At 42.6% G+C, this 18,614-nt stretch overlaps 2 long non-coding RNA genes across 2 annotated transcripts; both read left to right on the top strand.

Annotated features, from left to right (window-relative positions):
* Positions 1-6,148: 6,148 nt before the first annotated feature.
* Positions 6,149-8,728, top strand: LOC140698435 (uncharacterized). Its single transcript, XR_012076222.1, has 3 exons — positions 6,149-6,284; positions 7,297-7,459; positions 8,503-8,728. It is a non-coding gene; the product is annotated as an uncharacterized lncRNA (long non-coding RNA).
* Positions 8,729-9,294: 566 nt separating this feature from the next.
* On the top strand, positions 9,295-16,782 carry LOC102543534 (uncharacterized). The gene is made up of 3 exons (XR_012075553.1): positions 9,295-9,454; positions 12,276-12,314; positions 16,366-16,782. It is a non-coding gene; the product is annotated as an uncharacterized lncRNA (long non-coding RNA).
* Positions 16,783-18,614: the final 1,832 nt, after the last annotated feature.

The raw sequence follows: 18,614 nt of genomic DNA, 5'->3' as shown, positions 1-18,614 counted from the left end.
ATGTATTTTTGAGGTGTCCTTTGTAAGTCTGAATTTTGTCTTTTAGTGGTCTTTAAATAAAAGGTTTTTATTTTAATAGACTCTCATTCCTTGGTATTTTGTTTTATGGTCTTTTTATTCCTAAGAACTTCTTCACATCCTAAAGCTATAATCAGAGTCTCTAAAACTGTATTCTAAAACTTTTATAATTTTGTTTTTAATATCTGGCCTCTTGAATTCTTCTGGAATGTGTTTTTGTGATGGTTTGAGGTTAGGATGTCAGAATCCCCCCCCATGCACAGAGCCAATATCTCAACCACATGTATTGAGGATTCCAACATCCCTCTACAGTCTCCATTTTTATTCTCTGCACCCATGAATTTCCCTCTCTGTAGTTTCTTTCCATAGTTCCAGTGACCAACAATCACTGATGAGTCATGGATTTCATCCTAGACATTTTCAGTAAGTACAGAGTGGCATGAATTCTTTTTTCCACTGTTACTCCAAAACCAAGAACCTGGATGCCAAGCCCACCCTCTCTGGGTGAAGCGTGAGTGTGGAAGAATGACTGGCCTAAATCCAATTTAAAGAAAAAGGTATGAAAGAGATACTTAAAACACTTTACAAACATTAAAATTATAAAGTATGCTTTGCCCACAGCAGGGATGATCTGGCCCTCAGTGAGGTCCGACGGTGGGAAGAAGCCAGGGTGAGCCCCCGTGTCTCCCCTCCCAGGCTGCCATCCCTTATCCTCCCAACACACAGGCTTCAGAAGTCAGTACACGAAGCCAGCAAGAGCAGCTACTTATGTATCCTATTCGTTGAGTCTCAGAAATTTTTGAAAAGTTAATCCTGGCACAACCTGATGCCACTCATACAAGTCAGTTCTTCCACACATAGTGAAAGAACAAAGGCATGTGAGGCAGGGGGCGAATTAACATGAAGGAGGCTTTATATATTTATTCGGGAGAGGAAAGTGAGAGAACCATTATGGAAAATGGGGAAGGGGGAAGGGGGCAGGTAGGCAGCAGGGGGAGGGGAGTACTCTCCCACTGCTACGGTGGTCCCTCCTCTGACAGTCCTGCCTTTGGATCCTACCAGTCTCAAGACTAGAGGAAAACTGGCCTAGAGTTTGGGTCTTCCAAACTAACAGTGGAGCGCAGCACGGTTGGTACTTAAAGATCTCTCTCTCCTCTCCGCAGTGACCTTCTCAAGCCAGTGTGTGGACCTCTGACCAGCCTCGTCTGAACCCATATCCTGTGGCATATACAGAAGCCCCTGGAGGCATTGGGCCTCCAGCTTGCTGTAGGAGGGAAAAGAGCAGGTTAAGTTTGTGTGGCGTCACTGGAATGGGCTGAGCCTCTCCCAGCATTCACGGTGCACAGCGGTCATCTGCTGTCATTTCTAGAGGAAGCTTTTGCCTCTGGGTTGCTGAGTTTCTGGTTCTTTCACCAGAAGGAAATGAATAGGTTGGTGATTCAACACTTTGCATCCCCAGTGAAGTCCTGGCCAGGGCAGGTGATGAGGGTGCCTCAAAGACAAGGCTGAGGTTTGCTGTGCCCACGCAGAGGCACGTTCACTCCGTAGGTAGGAATAAGTGTGTCTGAATCACAGGTATTTTCTCAGTGAAGTTGGCTCCTACAAAGCAAAAAATGGGTACCCTGGCTGGGTAGGCCCCAGATGTTCTGATTGAAGGTGAGGATAGACGTGCTTTCCTAAAAATGTATGGTGTGGTCCCCTCTGGCTGTGAGACATGTGCTCTGGCTGTGAGCCCCTTAGGTGCTCTGAATGATGGTGGAAACAGAAATGTCTCCAAACACAGGTACAGTGCTCTCCCCTCCAGCTGCATCACCTGCCCTCTGGCTTGGAAGGTCCCTCATACTCTGACTGGATTCATGAACAGCGGTATCTCCAGTCACAGGTTGGGTGTCAGCCCCTCTGACAGTTAGCAGCTGTGCTTCCCTAGGCATCTGACCGAAGGCTGGAACAGAAGTCTTTATTGGCTAGATGGGCCCCAAGTGCTCTGTCTACATGCAAGAAAAGAATGAGGTGCCCCAAAGATGGACCTGGGTTTGCATACAGGCACAATGACCTCATAGCTGCCGCTACCTCGAGGGGCCGAGTTGCTGATAGTACTCTCCCACTGCTACGGTGGTCCCTCCTCTGACAGTCCTGCCTTTGGATCACTATTTGATCAGCCTCCCTCAACAGTTATGGTGCTGCAACTTCCTGTTGCGACACGTGTGTTTGGAACAGGTGGAGCCCAGGTGCTCTGACTCTAGGTGGGAGCAAAAGGGCCTCCAACACAGGTGTGGTGTTGGACACATTGGTGCTGCAGATGTGCTCTGGTCAGGTGTGTCCCAGGTGGTCTGACTGTGGCCAGGGACAGAAGTATCTCCCGCCCAGTAATGGCGCTGGCCCCTCCTACTGCACTTGATGCCCAGCAGCTCAGCACCCATGTGATTAAACTCAAGCAGAAGCAGCTGTGTCTTGGGCATGTCTATATCCTCAGTGCCGCTGTCTCCTTCGGTAGGAACAGGCGCGCTTGGCTGGGTGGCCCTCAGGTGCTCTGACTGCAGGCAGGAAGGAAAGGTCTTCCAGGACAGATTTCCACTCCATACTACTGGTCTCCCTAACTGCAACGGGGGTGCTATAGGCCAACAGGACCCTGGTGCTCAGGTCTGAGCCTCCCCCAACATAAGCTGCGGTGCTGGATGTTCTCCTCAGCCTTTCTCCATAGCTGGGTTCCCCGGACATGGAACTGGGGTTCGGGACAGACACAATGATCTCAAAGCTGATCCCAAAGGGGCCTGGATGCTGATAGTACATTCCCACTGCTACGGTGGCTCCTCCACTGACATCCTGCCTTTTGATCACTATTTGATCATCTTCCTCCTATACTGTCCCTTTTCTGTGAGCTCTTAATGCCATCAACCCAACCTCCTTTAAGCAAGGATCTGGGGAGTGACTTGTCGGCCCAGGCCTCATACAGGCAGCTGCCTGCTCAGGGAGCAAAGCGGGGAGAGTCACTTTGGCCCTGGAGAAGGGATCTTTACTTTTCCTGAGTGGCTGCACATCTTAGAGTTGCAAGAACACAGCACCATCATTTGGAGAGTCTTACCAGGACACCTTGGCGAGGATCCCTGAGCCTGCCAGATTGGATAAGGCCTCTCGGGGGCAGTATAAAACTGAGGCGGTAAAGGCCCTGGGGCTGGGTAGAGCCTCCTGGGAACAGGGTGGAGGAAAGGCACACGCGCTGCAGAGAGATCCCTGCCAGAAGAGTGCACAGGGAGGGGGAGCTGGGCCTGGCACAGGGGCCGGGCAGGAGTGACACTCCCTGAGGAAGTTGCCCATGAAGGGCAATTGAACCTGGGAGTGGAGTGCTGAACTTGGAGAGCTCTGCTAGCTACCTGCTCCTCCAAGGTGAAGCCTGCCCTGTTCAGCCTGATGCTTGTGACACAGCATTGGAGTGTGTGACAGAGAAAAGGCCTGCCAGCAAAGGGGGGTGATCAAAAAGCAAGAGAGGGCAGAGGGCAAAGCCCAGCCACCCAGCAGAGTGTTCGAGCTCTGAGAGCCAGCCTTTTGCAAGTGTTTGGCACCATATGTGCCCCGTGGTCTGGGGGACTATTCAGGATTGTGGACTCTAGGGGCCTGTATGTCTGTCACCTCCAGGTCTGCAGGTTCCTCAGCACCTGGCCCAGCCAGTCCCTATGATCTCCCTCATCCTTTTCCCCAGGGTCATCAGGGGGCAGAGTCTGCTCAAAGCAGGGGACAGTACCAGAGCAACTTAAATCCTGCCACGGTGAGGCTAGCTTGCAGGAGTCAGGGTAAGAGAGACGGGAGCTGGGGTCACAGGGGTCAATTCTGTTCTGGTCATTGCTAGTGTGCCCAGGTGGCCTAGGACGGCTGCAGGAGGACATGTGCTAAGGCAAGGAGGAGAGACTGAGCAGCTTGGGTGCAACTTACCTCGGTCTCTCCTTTCAGGCGGCCACCACAGACCACGCCAGTGTACGCACACACCCTTCCCCTCTCATGCTAATAGCTCAGGACTACCAGACACTGCCTCCTCCGGGGACCTCTCTATTGCTGCTCCAAGTCCAGGAGCAGGCATGCCTTCTCCATGGCCACCTTGGAAAGGTGCAAGGCCCCAGCATCCCCAGCTGGGGAGTTATCTAAGGTGGGGCCACAGCACTCTGACCTGACCTGCCCAGATGCTGCACCCCACAACATCCTTTTCAGGCAGGCAGTTTCTCCTCACCTCTTTTTACAAAGTTTACGAATTACAAACAGCTTTTAACCTTTAGAACCTTCCTTGGGTTACCCACATGGTAGTAAAGAAGCCAAGATTTGAACACCCAGTCTGTCTGATTCCAGAGTTCTTGCATTATCCGCTTGACTGTGGTGCCTCCTCTTCATGTAGGCATCACAGGTGACCATTTTTATAGTCCTGAGGGTACTTAGCACCATGGCACATGCACTGCCTAGTAGGAGGTCTGAATTGGTTCAATTCATAAGGCACCCACTGGGCTCTGGTATCCTCAATCTTCTGGGAGCACCAGAAAGTAGGACAGAGAACAGAATTGTCAGCATCACCCCTTCAGGCATTTCTCTGCTAAGCGAGCCATGCAGCAAACTGCATAGCTGTCTGTGAGCTGTCTTCTCCCAGGTGCAGGACAGGAGATGACTTAACAAAGGATCCACCCTGGCTGAAAAGTCTTCGGACCCAAGGACACCAACATCCCTTGTCATAATTCCATAGATCCACTTTAAGGATCCTGATCAAAACTGACAACTTACCAGTATTAAATTTTCTACTCCACCAGAATGGCACATATTTCCTTATATTTAGGACTTTTAAATTTTCCCTCAGAATATTTTGTAGTAGGGGGGCTGATAAATTACAGCCCATGGGCCAAGTTCACTCCACAGCCTATTTTTGTAGTCCCGGTAAGCCAAGAATGGTATTAATAATTATTAAAGTTTCATTTAAAATAAAAGAAAGAGAAAAACAGAAAAATACGCAGCAAAATCATATATAACCTGCAAAGCCCATAATATTTACTCTCTGGCTCTTTACAGAAAACTTTGCCAACATCCCTTTTGTAGTTTTGGTGTATACATATTAACATTTGCTAATTTATTCCTAAGCTTTTTGTAAGTTTTTAATATGCTGTCATAAATGGTATCTTTTAAATTTTAGTTTTTAATCATTCATTGGTAGAAAACACAATTGATTTGTATATACTAACTTTGTATGCTGAAACCTTGCCAAATTTACTCTTTATTTCTGGCAGTTTCTTTGTAGATTCCTTAGAATTTTCTATTTACACAATCATGTGTTCAATGAATAAAGATAGTTTTACTTCCTCCTTCAAAGCTGGCCAAGATGGAATGGATTTATTTACAGGTTTTAAAAAGTGAGTTCAGTAATGTCCTGATCTAAAACCAGAGCTTGGTTTTCTGTCTGTTAAAACAAGTTTTCTTGGATTACTGGTCTGCTCTTAGTAAGTGATTTCAAAAGATTTTTCTTTATCTTTTAAATAATAGGAAATGGATTTTGTGTCTTATCAGAATAATATCCTGTACTGTATGTTAACGTTTATCATAACTATTTGAGAGAACCAAGTATTTTCACTTATTAAAAAGAGCCGAGGCTTTTTTACATTTTTTATACTTTTGCCTTCTGAAAATCAAATCCTAAAAGAAATCTCTGTTGAACTGACCTTGAGATTTTCCAGAGGGTTCCTGGAAAAATCTCAACATTTTTTCTTTCACCTTGTAAAAAAAGAGATGTTAAAAAATTAGATATATTCGATGTGCTAAATTGCATGGGAAGCGTTGTCAAATAAGGAATGATGCTCAACCTTCTTTAGATTATATTAGTATGGGTAAATGTAATTAATATAAATACTTCAGGAATTATATGAAGTTCATAGATTTGTCAATACTCTTGCTGCCATGATTTATCCTACTTATTAGTCATAAGCTATTATTTAAGAATATTGTATTCTAGAGAAATAACCAAATTTCCTTGTCAAGTGAACTCTCTTTCACCAAGGCCATTTCAAGTCTTTTGTCATTTATATAGTTTTTGTTTTATTATGAGTCTTCCCTGAAAGCATTTGAAGTCAGCTACCAGCCAAAATAATTTGTTTTTTTTCAGCGGAAAGATCTATCTCAGAAACCTATAGAAAGAACTTTGACATGTACTCTGGAGAACATGTTTCTAATGGCATTGCTTAAATGATGTTGAGTCCATTCAACTGGATTACATATGGCTTTCTAAAACACTAGTGGAGAAGCTGGTAGGTTCATGAAACTATTAATCCAAGATCAGGCAGAGCAAGAATTAATTGCATGGGATTGCATGAACTGATGAAAGATGATTACTATTTTTATTTGGAACATAGCTTGTTCTTTAATGTTCCATTCTGGATATAAAGATATATATCCTTTTCCTTTTTTCCTAAGCTATCTATAACTCACAGCAATTTAGTAGATTATGCTTTTGTAAGTAAAAATGAAATACTTTTCTTTTCTCCCTGCCTGATACCTCCAAAATTTAGAAACTCTTATTGATCTTATTTTTATGGCAATATAGTTATCTGCATAAGTTCAGAGAGAGTTGGTCTTCTTTGTTAACAGGACATAATTGGAAACATTGGTTATATTACCAAGGCTTCCACAGGAATCTCATATTTGAGAAAGATGCATAAAATAAGGAACTGAGGTATGACCTTCCATGATTATGAAGCTCTCTTGGAAAAACCTACCTGCCATCTGACTTACAGTGTCCCTAGCCTTACAGGAGAGAAAAGATGGTCACCAGGATATTTTGGGGTTCTCAAGAATGAAAAAAATTGTCCAAATTTATATGTACTGAAGGCAAAATCTGGTGGTGAATTCTTTGCCTGGCTTCCTAGCCTTGAGAGGCTTCTAGAAGTCTGATCTAAGATTCCTCAGTAAAAGTTATCCCAAAGCAAACTTAGAAAGACTTATGTGGTAAATTACCATTCTTGCTGCACCTACATAAGTAAGGCCAAATCTAACAAGATCAGACTTACTTTGTAAAGAAGAATCAAAAGGGGGTTGAATATAGAGATTTTATGTTTCAAGTGCAACCTTGTGAGTTAGTAGATTATGATCCCGTTCATGTCTTTGAGCTGTTTTTCACTGTATGTTCTTACTTTGACATTTACCTGTAAACTGAACTGGATCCTGCCTCTTGTATATTTTGTCAATAATTAACATTTCCAGTTTTTCTCCCATTTTCCTGACTTGGCATCACTAAGAACTAAAATTGCCCTTTTCCCAAAGTCCCGCAAGCTGGAGATGGATGACCTGATATAAACTTCAAGTAATCATCACAACAGGTCTTGTAAGGACAACCTTTGCACCTTCTGTCGTGTGAGCCACTCAGAGAAGTTCACCGGGATGTCCAACGCCCCCACCAAAGACAAACTGCAAAAGATACTTTGAGGTGAACATCTAGAAATCTCCTCGACTGGTTGCTCTCAGGACTCAGAAATTAGGTTAATAGTCGGCTCCAACCATTGATCCCTTCCCTCCCTTCCCCTCTTGTTTTCTTAGAAACTCCTTTCATTAGTTCTTGACTGCTAGCACCAGCCAGCAAATATCTTCTACTACCCAATCTCAACAAATGGCTCAGCTGGTCCTTAATGAAGAAAAAGCTACTAAACAAGATATGGGCTTAGATTGTACAGGGGAAAGAGGAATGCCTCTTTTTCCCTTGGACAAGAGGAGGTCATGACAAAGACTCTGCTGAATTAAACTTTAGCCAGGCTCCTGAAGCCTTCTAGGCCTTGACTTTGGCGTCTTTCTATGTCTGGCCTGCATTGCCTAGTTACAGCAACAATCTTGGTAAGTCAGTTTAGCCAGAGTCCCCTACACTTGATATCTAATTAAATTCTCATCGCCCACAATCCCCCAGGTGTTATCTGATCATGCTGGCCTGCCTTTGGCAAGAATTACATTAGGTCTGTTTAAACGGAATCTCCCTTACCCCTGATGCTTCCTCTCAATAATTTTCCATCCACTGACTGCCAATCTGTTCCTTGGCTATAAATCCCCACTTCACTTGTTGTACTCAGAATTGAGCCCAGTTTGATACTGAAGTCTAATTCTCGTATTGCAATAGTTCCTGAATAAAAGGTTTTTTTTTTAAATTTAACTATTGTTTAGGGTTTTTTTTTTAACATACGTAAGCATATCAATTAAGAAATACTGTCAGGATGCAACAGCATTGCTCCTGGATTGGAAACAATCATTGGCTACCCAAACTGGGAAGTCTTCTGTTTGAACCAGAGGCACAGCACCACCACTGTCCACTTAACACCCCTGCCCTATTATCCCCCTCATGGCATTGCCTGGAGCTTTTTCTCGCTTGTAACCGCACAGTATTTGTAACTGTATTATGGTAACCTAGAATAGCTTCCCTCATGCTAAAGCACACTGTAGCTTGATTTTAAACTGCACATGTTATTTCTTTTTTTCTCTCCTCAGAGCACTCCTCCTCCGCCTTGAGCACCTTTTGTTCCAGGCACCAAGATATCAGAGGGCCCAGCTCATTAACTCTAGGTGCAGAAGACTCCATCACCGGATTACAAGGACATCAGTCCAGTGATTTACAAGGCCATCTGCAGAAAAGGAACACAGCCTCCTGCATGTACCAGGACACTTATCAGAAGCCTTGGTCTCCAGATTTTCCCTATATAACTGCTTAACTACCCCTCCCTGGACAGGCTCACAGTCTCTAAGGCATTTAGCCTACTATGACTCCCTTTGCCTGGCAAAGCAATAAAACCATTTCTTTCTACCCTCCCAAAATGCTACCTGGGTTTCTATTTCGGCTATAGGCACACAGGCCATTTTTTCAGCAACACTGTCATTGACCAAACAAACTGCAGCTCTCAAAATTGAAGTCTAAAGTTTCAGTCTACGTATATTTAAAAAAGAAACATAATATTAGCTCCCAGATAACAGGGGACACATATTGTATCAGACTGACATTGCGTTATTATCTGTCCATTTGACTTTGCAGCTTTGGAGAACATCTGAAACAAGGGCTCTAAAAATTCCCGTCAGCAGTTGCATACTACGCTCCATGAAAATCTGAGTGCATACGTGTAAGATGAGTGAAATCCCCTCCGCTTCTCAGAGCTTCCAGGCACCACTTTCCAGCACCCCGCCCTTCCCTTGGCGCATGCCCTGTGGCTTGCAGTGGGTGGGCCTCGCCTGGGCCCGAGGCCCTCTGGGAACTACGTTACCCAGATGCCCCTGCGCGTGCGTCTCGGGCGCTGGACCAATGAAGTCTCTGGAGAGACGCCTTTCTGTGAGGGGGACGCGCCTGGGCTGGACCTACAGCGTTTTCCTAGCTGCCGTAGTTTTAGGGCGAGCTTCATTTTGTTCACCTGACCTAATTCTTCACTATATTTTTGACGGGGCCCAAGATAAAGTAAGCACGAAATGTGAAAGTAGATCTTGTTCCCTCTGACGGGGCGGTTCTGAGGCCTGGTGAGAGCGCCGCTTGGGGTGACCGCCGTGCCTGAGGCAGGCGGGGGTCGGGGGTCTGGCTGAGCCCGCAGCACCCGCGTCTGGTTGCCGGCCCTTCCTGGCTCCAGTCAGCCTACGGGCTTTCCCTTGGTGGACCCCACGCAGGTTGCATTTCCCCAACCCTCCCCCACGAGAACGCCCACTCGTGTATCCTAAAGACCCGAATGAGTGGTGCCTGCTCATTTCACTTTCAGTCAGGTCTTTTGTGCGGGACTTTGGTGCATTCCTGGGTGGGGTCGCCTTTTCACGCACTTGGTTTAGATAAAGTGGAATAGTGTTACACGCAGAGCGACCATCATGTGTAAAGGCTTGGAAGGGTAATTAAATGGGGTATTCGGAGAAACCTGCAGCCAGTCTCCCATCTACAGGAAACAGATTGGGAGTGCTATGGCGACCCGAGCAGTTAAGCTTTCATCTGAGGGTGCTGGTAGCCGTGGAGGGTTTTGAGCTGACAGAATTGACCTGAAACAGGGTTTTAAAAGGTCCCCAAAGGCAGCTCAAGGCAGAGTGGACATGAAAGTGAAGTGGTAGACCTTGAGAAAAAGCTACTGTCACAGAATTCCGGAGAGTTACCATGAAGGCTGGACCAGAGCAGTGTCAAAGTAAAAAGTGCACTGGACAGAGTAAAACAGGCAGAGAAGACTTTATTCAAGACTGTTGGAATAGGGGAGGGAGACTGGACTCCATTGAAACAAAAGGCAGGAGGAATTTTAAGTGGTGGAGGGAGCCAGTGGAAAAATACTTGGGGCCATTAGTGGGGAGGTTGATCACTGGGAACTGTGGAGCATATTGGGTTATTCCTGAGTTTGTAAATCTTTTCCTCTGTAATTAAGACATATATGTTTTCTAATTGGTACCTGTTAAAATTAGGCTTCTCCCACAGAGACATAGGGGTGCTGTATCCTTTAATGTTTATATTTCAAAGAGATGATTCTCAAATCTTTGAGAAAAATACGTCCCGGGTTGTGAAAGTGGCATGAAGCTGGGAGATTTACGTACATTATAAGGGGCAGATAAATAATTTACAATTGGCAAATTTCCTAAAGTAAATGTTCTAAGAAAAGGGAGATAGGGTCTTATAGTCACGAAAAAACCTATCAAAAGTTTAGTCAAGCTAAGGGATGTTAAGGCTGTTTTGGTCAGGGAGTAGAAGTGATGTAATACAAGGTACACTTTAAGGATGGAGAACTATTTTAAGTAAAGAGGACTAACATCTACCCATCAGGCAAGGCCTATTCTCTCCACCCTCTATTTTAATTTATGAACTATTTATTTCAAAAACTTTAAGAAATCACTGTTCCTCTAGATGTCTACATACAGGCAGTCAGTTAAAATTGAAAACATATGATTTTTTTTTACTTTTATTTTTTTGCCACATTTCCCAAATTTAATTTCTTTTTTTTAACATTTTTTATTGATTTATAATCATTTTACAATGTTGTGTCAAATTCCAGTGTTCTTCAACAATTTTGAAATCCCAGTCTATCCCTTCCCACCCCGAAAACATATGAATTTAACAAAAATTTATGAAAGCACTTAATATTTAGTTTACCTCTTAACATATAACTAATCAGTATACTAACATACTAAAGTCAAAGTTCTTAAATATCATAGTCTCTTAAATGCTTAAAGGTAGTTGAAACACACATCCAAAATTTCAAAATTCATCACTTTGCATAGAGAATACTGACAAAAGCCTTAATTCTGTGTATAGTGATAGCACATAATCAGCACTTAAAATATACTAAAACCAGCCCTCTGAGGTTGGTTCCCTTACTATCCGCACTTTATAAAAGAAGGCACAGAGGGAGAGTTGTCCAAGATCACACAGCTGGTAAGAGACAACACTAATGTGGAGAAAAGGGAACCCTCATATACTGTTATTAGGAATGTAAATTGTTAAAACCACTGTGGAAAACAGTATGGAGGTTTTTCAAAAAACTAAAAATAGGACTACCATATGACCTAGCAATTCCATTCCTGGACATGTATCCAAAAAAGAAGAAAACAAAACACTAAATTCTAAAATATACACACACCCCAGCGTTCATAGCAGCATTATGTACAGTTGCCAAGATACAGAAGCAACCTAAGTGTCTATCAATAGATGAATGGGTAAAGGAGATGTGGTGTGTATAAACACAATCGAATACTACTCAGCCATAAAAAAGAATGAAAATTTTGTCATTTGAAACAACATGGATGGACTTGGCGGGTGTTATGCCAAGTGAAATAAGTCAGAGAAAAACGAATATGATATCACTTGTATTTGGAATCCAAAATATACAGCAAGCTATTGAATATAACAAAAAAGAAGCAGTCTCACAGATACAGAGAACAAAGCAGTGGTTACCAGTGGGGAGAGGGAAGAGGGGAGAGGCAATATATGGTAGGGGATTAAGAGGTATACACTATTATGTATGAAATAAGCTATGAAGATACACTATACAACACAGGGAATATAGACAATATTTTATAAGTGAAGTATAATCTTTAAAAATTGTGAGTCACTATATTGTACACCTGTAACTTATATAATATTGTACATCACTATACTTCAACTTTTAAAAATGCACAGGAAAAAAGGCTACACCAATGACTGAGGCTCATAAGTTAGTCATTCAAATGGAGGTCACGTTGCTCCAGGGCAGGGATGAGGGGTGGAATGAACCTTAAGACCCCACGATGGATGCCCATTGCTCACAGTCTTGTTCTTTTCACAGGGACCCATGGTTGCAGAAGTGCTTATGGGCCATGCACAGGTGAGTAGAGGGTATTTCTGGCCCTTGTCCAACACATTTCCCACCTGTATAGTCTCTGGGATTGTGATGGCCTGGAACTCATCACTTGCCACCTTCCTGGCCACGGTGCCTAAGGTCCCTGGTTCTCTGAGGTTTAGGATCCTGACCCCACACCAGGGGTTATATGAGGGGGTTTCCATTTCTGAAAACCAGTGAATACTGTGTAGAAGGTTTTATAGGCACAGAGATCAGCATTTGCAGATACTTGTAGGTGAAACTGAGTTGGCAGAATTCAGGGAACTGCATGTCTCAGTCATGTCTGGTGGGACCAAAGAGTGAGGATGCAGGAGTCAGGCCTAGAATGGCAGCCTTTGGAACTGTGCCCCTATTCTGAGGTTGTTAGGAATCTTGGAATATTTGAAGTAGAGAGAGGTGATCTGAATCAGGATTTACCAGACTCTCTCTGGCTGCAGATTAGAGAACAAAAAGAAGAAGTGAGGGAAGAAGGTACTGAATGGTCTAGAGGAGTATTGGTAATGACTGGATCAAGGTGTTGGCTGCAGACATGGGAGGAACTTATGGCTCCTGGGATTGTTTTTAAAATAGGTCTGACTACGCTTTATGATACAGAGAGTAAGAAGGAAAAGAAAAGAGTCGGGGTAACTCCCAGGTTTTTGATGTCTGCAACTGGAAGGAAGAAGATGCCATCAGCTGAAATGGGGAAGTTGGTTGTAGGAGTAATTTTCAGAGGGTGTATCAGGAGTTAGGTTGAATATACTGAGTATGAGATGTTTCACAGACTTCTAGGTGGAGGTGTTGAGTGGACAGGAAGATGCACAGCTCTGGATTTAAGGATAAGGGTTCAGGTTCAAGACATCATAAGGTGATGGCATGTGTGTGGACCAGGGTAGAGTTGTGAGTCACTTTTTGGAGGGGAAATCTTCAGGTCATGGTGGCATTTGTAGTAGGAGCAAGGAAGGGGAGGGCATGGCTAGAGGACTGGGCTTTGAATGGGGTTGGTGAGCATCACAAAGACAAACGAGGGAGAGTAGTGCGTGTAGGGGATGAGGAGATTGTAGAGTAGAGAGAAACACCTCAGATGGGGTGACTGCAGGACTTTGTTAACAGCTGCAGGGTCCACATGTCAGTGAATCCCTTTACACGTGTGGATGGATGGTGGAAAGGACCTCCTGGCCAGCTCGAACCACATTATCAAAGATCTACATGTTTTACTCCTCCTCCCTCCAATTTTGTGTTTTTGATGTCATACTTTACATCTTATGTTTATCCCTTAACTTTTTATTGTAGTTGTAGTTGCCTTTTACATTTCTTAACTTCTAATCTTTTTACTGGCTTATTTAAGTGGTTGGTCCTCAGTCCTCGCTTTGCCTTTCCTACTGGGATTTTCCTTTCCTGTAGATTCTTACTTCTTTAACACCTAGAGATGCCCTTTACATTTCTTTCAGAATAAGATTAGTATTGATGAACTCTAATTTTTGCTTGTCTGAGGAATTCTTGATCTCTCCTTCAATTCTAAATGACAGCCTTGCCAGGTAGTATCCTAGGCTGCAGGTTTTTCCCTTTCAGCACTTTGAACATACCATGCTACTCCCTCTGGCAGAGTTTCTTCAGAGAAGTCAGCTAATAGCCTTATGGGGATTCCTTTGTATATGACTCGTTGCTTTTCTCTTGCTGCCTTTGGAATTCTCCTTTTATCTTTAACTTTTTCCATTTTAATTATGGTATGTCTTGGTGTGGTCTCTTTGGGTTCATCTTGTTTGGGATCCTCTGTGCTTCCTGTACCTGGGTGTCTTGTTTCCTTTAGGTTTGGGAAGTTTTCAGGCATAATTTTCTCAAATATATTTTTCAATCCCTTCCTCTCTCTCTTCTCATTCTGGGACACCTATAATGTGAATGTTCGTACATTTACTGTTATCCTAGAGATTTCTTAGACTGTTTTAATTTTTTGAAATTTGTTTTTCTTTTTGCTGTTGTGATTGGGTGAAACATCCTTCATTGCCTGCTAGTCTTTGCTTCTGTTGCAGCAGGGCCGCCCCTCCCAAGCAATGAGGAGGTTATGGTGGAGTTGTATACAAGTTTGCCAAATTGGGTTTTTTAAGAGGGGTAGGAGCTCCTAATCTTTACATAAAACCATTTTTAAAAATCACTGTTGAGATATAATTAATGTAAACTGTACATACTTAAATAAGTTGGTGTTTTCCCCCAACTTTATTGAGGTATAATTTGTTGAATTTGTTAAATGTTTTCCCTTAATCTGCTTTTATTATCATGTGATTTTTATCCTTCATTCTGTTAATGTGGTATATCTCATTTCTTGAGTTGTGTACGTTGAACAATTCTTGCATACCTGGAATAAATCCCACTTGATCATTGCTTATGATCCTTTTAATGTGCTGTTGGATTTGAGTTGCTAGTATTCTGTTCAAATTTTACATCTGTGTTCATTATGACTTATCATTTCTTTTCTTATTGTGTATTTGCCTGGCTTTGGTATCAAAGTATTGCTAGTCTTGTAAAATAAGTTTGAAACTATACTTTCTTCTTCAGTTTTTTGAAAGAGTTTGATAATGATTGGCGTTAAGTCTTATTTTAATGTTTAGTAGAATTCAGCAGTGAATTCATCTGTTCATGGGTTTTATTTGTTGGGAGAATTTTTATTACTGATCTAATCTCATTACTAGATATAGATATATTCAGGTTTTCCACTTCTTCATGATTCAGTCTTGGTTGGTTGTATGTTTCTAGGAATTTATCTATTTCTTCTAGGTTGTCCAATTTGTTGCTAATAGTTCATAGCATTCTCTTGTGACCCTTTGTATTTCTGCAATGTCAGTTGTAATGTCTCCTCTTTCTTTTTTTATGTTATTTATTTGAGTATTCTCTCTGTTATTAAGTCTAGCTAAAGACTTATCCATTTTATTTATTTATTTTTTGAAAAACTTAGTTTTGTTGGTCTTTTCTGTTGTCTTTTTAGTCTACATCTGATTTATTTCTGCTCTGATCTTTGTTCTGTTAAGACTAAGGTCAGTGGCAGTGAAGATTGCTGGGGTCCTCAACAGCCAGTGTTGCAGGTGAGGATCATTGGGGTCTTTGGTGGCAAAAGTCCTGAGAACCTCTTGATCTCTTTTTCTCCCATGGAGTATGTTGTGGCCAAGGGGATCCCTCTTAGTGCCAGATCTGGCTTGCAAGCACCCTCGCAGTGGTGGTAGCACTGGTGTCTGATGCGTGGAGTTGGAGTCTGGAGCATGGGTACTCACAGAGAAACAGTGGCCCTGGGGTCTGGTGCACTGGCTGGCCTGAAGGTGTGGTGACTCCAGTGTCAGAGGCATGGGTGTGCATGGAGCAGCAGCAGAGGGGATACTCGGGCCTGTGTGCTCACAGAGCAGCTGTGGCTCTGTGCCGTTAGCCAGCTTGCAGCAGCAGTGGCTTGTGCCTGAAGTGTGAACACCTATAGAGAAGCTGCTTATCAGGGTCAGAAGTACAGGCACGCACATAGCAGCCAGGGCTCTGGGGTCTAGGATGTGCAGGGGAATGGTGGGAGCTGGCAGTCCAGGTCCCACAGTGGCATAGCAGCAGCTTTTTCTAAGGTGGGACATGCAGCAGCATCTCCCTCCCTGAGGCTTCCAGGGTGGTGATGGCTGTGGTTACCCCAGTGGCAAAAGCTGCTGGTTTCCTCTGTGGAACAGCTGTTGGAGTCTGCACTGCTGAACAGTACAAGATTCTGTGCTGTAAAAGCTGTGGGGGAGTCTGTGGCTGTTGTGGGGATGTTTAGGTTCTCAATGGCAAAGACTGACAGGATCGTCCATGGAGCAAACCATGGGGGACCATGATGGCACCAGCCCTGTGGCTGATACTGATAGCCCCTGCCCTTCCTCTTTGTTCTTAGCCATCTCCATATGTTTGAGGTAAGCCAGTCTCCCCAGCAATCCATTCTGTGAGGTTATTCATTTTTTGCTCCATTATGTTTCTATAGGTTCTTAATTGGAATCTTGAGCCCTCTCAAAGCTATTTTCTCTTGTGACTAGCTGCCTGCTTGTTGTTTTTTTGTTAGAGGATGAAGGCCGGTGTCTCCTATCCTGCTGTCTTGCTGATGTCACTCCTCCCAAATTCTCAGAATGCAGCAGTATGTGGACCACCTGCTACTGGTGCCTATGTGAGCCTGGACCTAAAATGTGATGTTTTTGTATCATATGTTTTATATATGTATGTATGTATGTATATATGTATCTATCTATCTATCTATCTCCATGAAACCGTCATAATCATGATAATGAATATATAGAACACCCCCAAAGTTACCTCATGACCCTTTATAATTCCTGTATCCTTTCCTGGCTTCTTATCCCCATTATCGGAAATTTACTCTTTCATTCTAGGCTTGTTTGCTTTTTCTGAAGTTTTATATAGATGGAATCATAAAGTATTTTTGTCCTTTTTTATTTCGCACAATTATTTGGAGATTCATCTATGTTGTGTGTTTGAGTACTTCATTCTTTTTATTATTGAGTAGTGTTTTCTTGAGACAATACATTGCCAGAAAATCTAAGAAGTGTTAAAGATAATTTATAGACAGAGAATTATACTAGATGGAAATTTACATTACACAAAGGACTGATGTGGGGGAGGAAATAGAAAATATGTGAGTGAAATAAAAGACTTTTTCACTTTTAATCTCTTTACAATATAACTGATTATTTAAAGCAAAAATATTAGCAATGAATCTTGGGTTTGAAGAAGTGAATTGTAAGACAACAATAGCAAAAGAATAGGAGGTAGAAATGGAAGTATACTCTTTTTAGTTTCTTGTTATATATGTGAAGTTTTAATATTATTTCCTGGTAGACCAGGATAAGTTAAAGGAGTTTATTTTAAACCTTAGAGAGCATGATTTCTTGACCTTAGCACCATTGACATTTTGGACCAGATAATTACTTGTTGTGTATCACTGTCTGTACATCCTCAAATGCTTAGCAGCACCTCTGGCCTCTGTCCAGTAGATCCCATAGGGCCCATCCCCACTTCCTGACTTGTTTGGACAATAAAACTCTCTCTAGACATTGCCAAATATCACCCCTGATTGAGAACTACTTTACTAGAGTAATCACTTTTTTAGAAATTGTACATGTAAAAAGCCAATATATTTGATAAAACAGAACATTAAACCTCAGTTAATATAAAAAAATGCAGAAAAGAGAAAGAAGGAAGAACAGAGTGGAAAAATAAAAGCCAGGAATGTTGGTAGCTTTAAGCCCAGCCATAGTGATAATTGCTTTAGATATAAATGGTATAAATACTCTAAAAGGCAGCCATTTCCATATTGGATAGAAATACAAATCCAACTACATACTATCTACTAAAGTTTTTTAAATATAAAGAAATGGAGTTAAAAGTTAAAGGATAAAGAAAAAAATCCTTGTGCTTTGGTTAATTTACCCTTGCTGCCAGCCTCTTAGAAGTCTGCAGCAAGCACCAGGATCAAATCCTACCCTATGTCAGTGGCATGTAGAGCTTCAGAGGAAGGATGTAAAAGCAGGTTCCAGATGATACCCAACAACCACCTTCATCAGGACTGTGATGGTGTAGAATCCCAGGCCATGGAAAAAGCACCATTGCCCTTTCAGCTGCCTGGACTCATCCTGGTCCCCCTTAAACCACATTTCTTGGCCTGCCAAAGTTAGAGGACTGCCTAACTGGTGAAGGTATGGAGAAAATGAATCACTGATACATTGCTGGTCAGCATGTAAAATGATACACTAACTGAAAGAGAGTATGTGGCATCTTACAAAACTACACATGTACTTACCATATTATCTAGCAATTTCACTCTTAACTGTTCAGCTCAATTCAAGGGTACTTATGTTCATGCAAAGACTTGTACACAAATATTCATAGTAACTTTGTTTATAATATACCCAAACTGGAAACAACTCTAGTGTCCTTCAGTGGGTGAATGGTTAAACACACTGTATAAATGGACAACTGTGGTCCATCTATACTATTTGGCAATAAAAATTACCAAACTCTTGATACATCCTACAACTCAAATAATTCTCAAAGAAATTACAGTAAGTGGAAAGAGCCAAGCTCAATAGATCATAAAGTGTATGATACCATTTATATAACATTTCAAATCACAAAATTATAGAGATGAGCAAATTAGTGGTTGCCAGGGAAGGAGTAGGGAAATGAGGAGGTAGGAAGGTGCCTGTGGTCATAAAAGGGTTCCTTAAGATGGAACAGTTCTGTATCTTGACTGTAGTAGTGGTTACATTGATCTACATTTGACAAAATTGTATGGAC

This window comes from Vicugna pacos, chromosome 9 (genome assembly GCF_048564905.1).
Source record: "Vicugna pacos chromosome 9, VicPac4, whole genome shotgun sequence".
In the NCBI taxonomy this organism is placed as follows: Eukaryota; Metazoa; Chordata; class Mammalia; order Artiodactyla; family Camelidae; genus Vicugna; species Vicugna pacos.
This window is presented reverse-complemented; position numbering and strand designations above follow the sequence as displayed.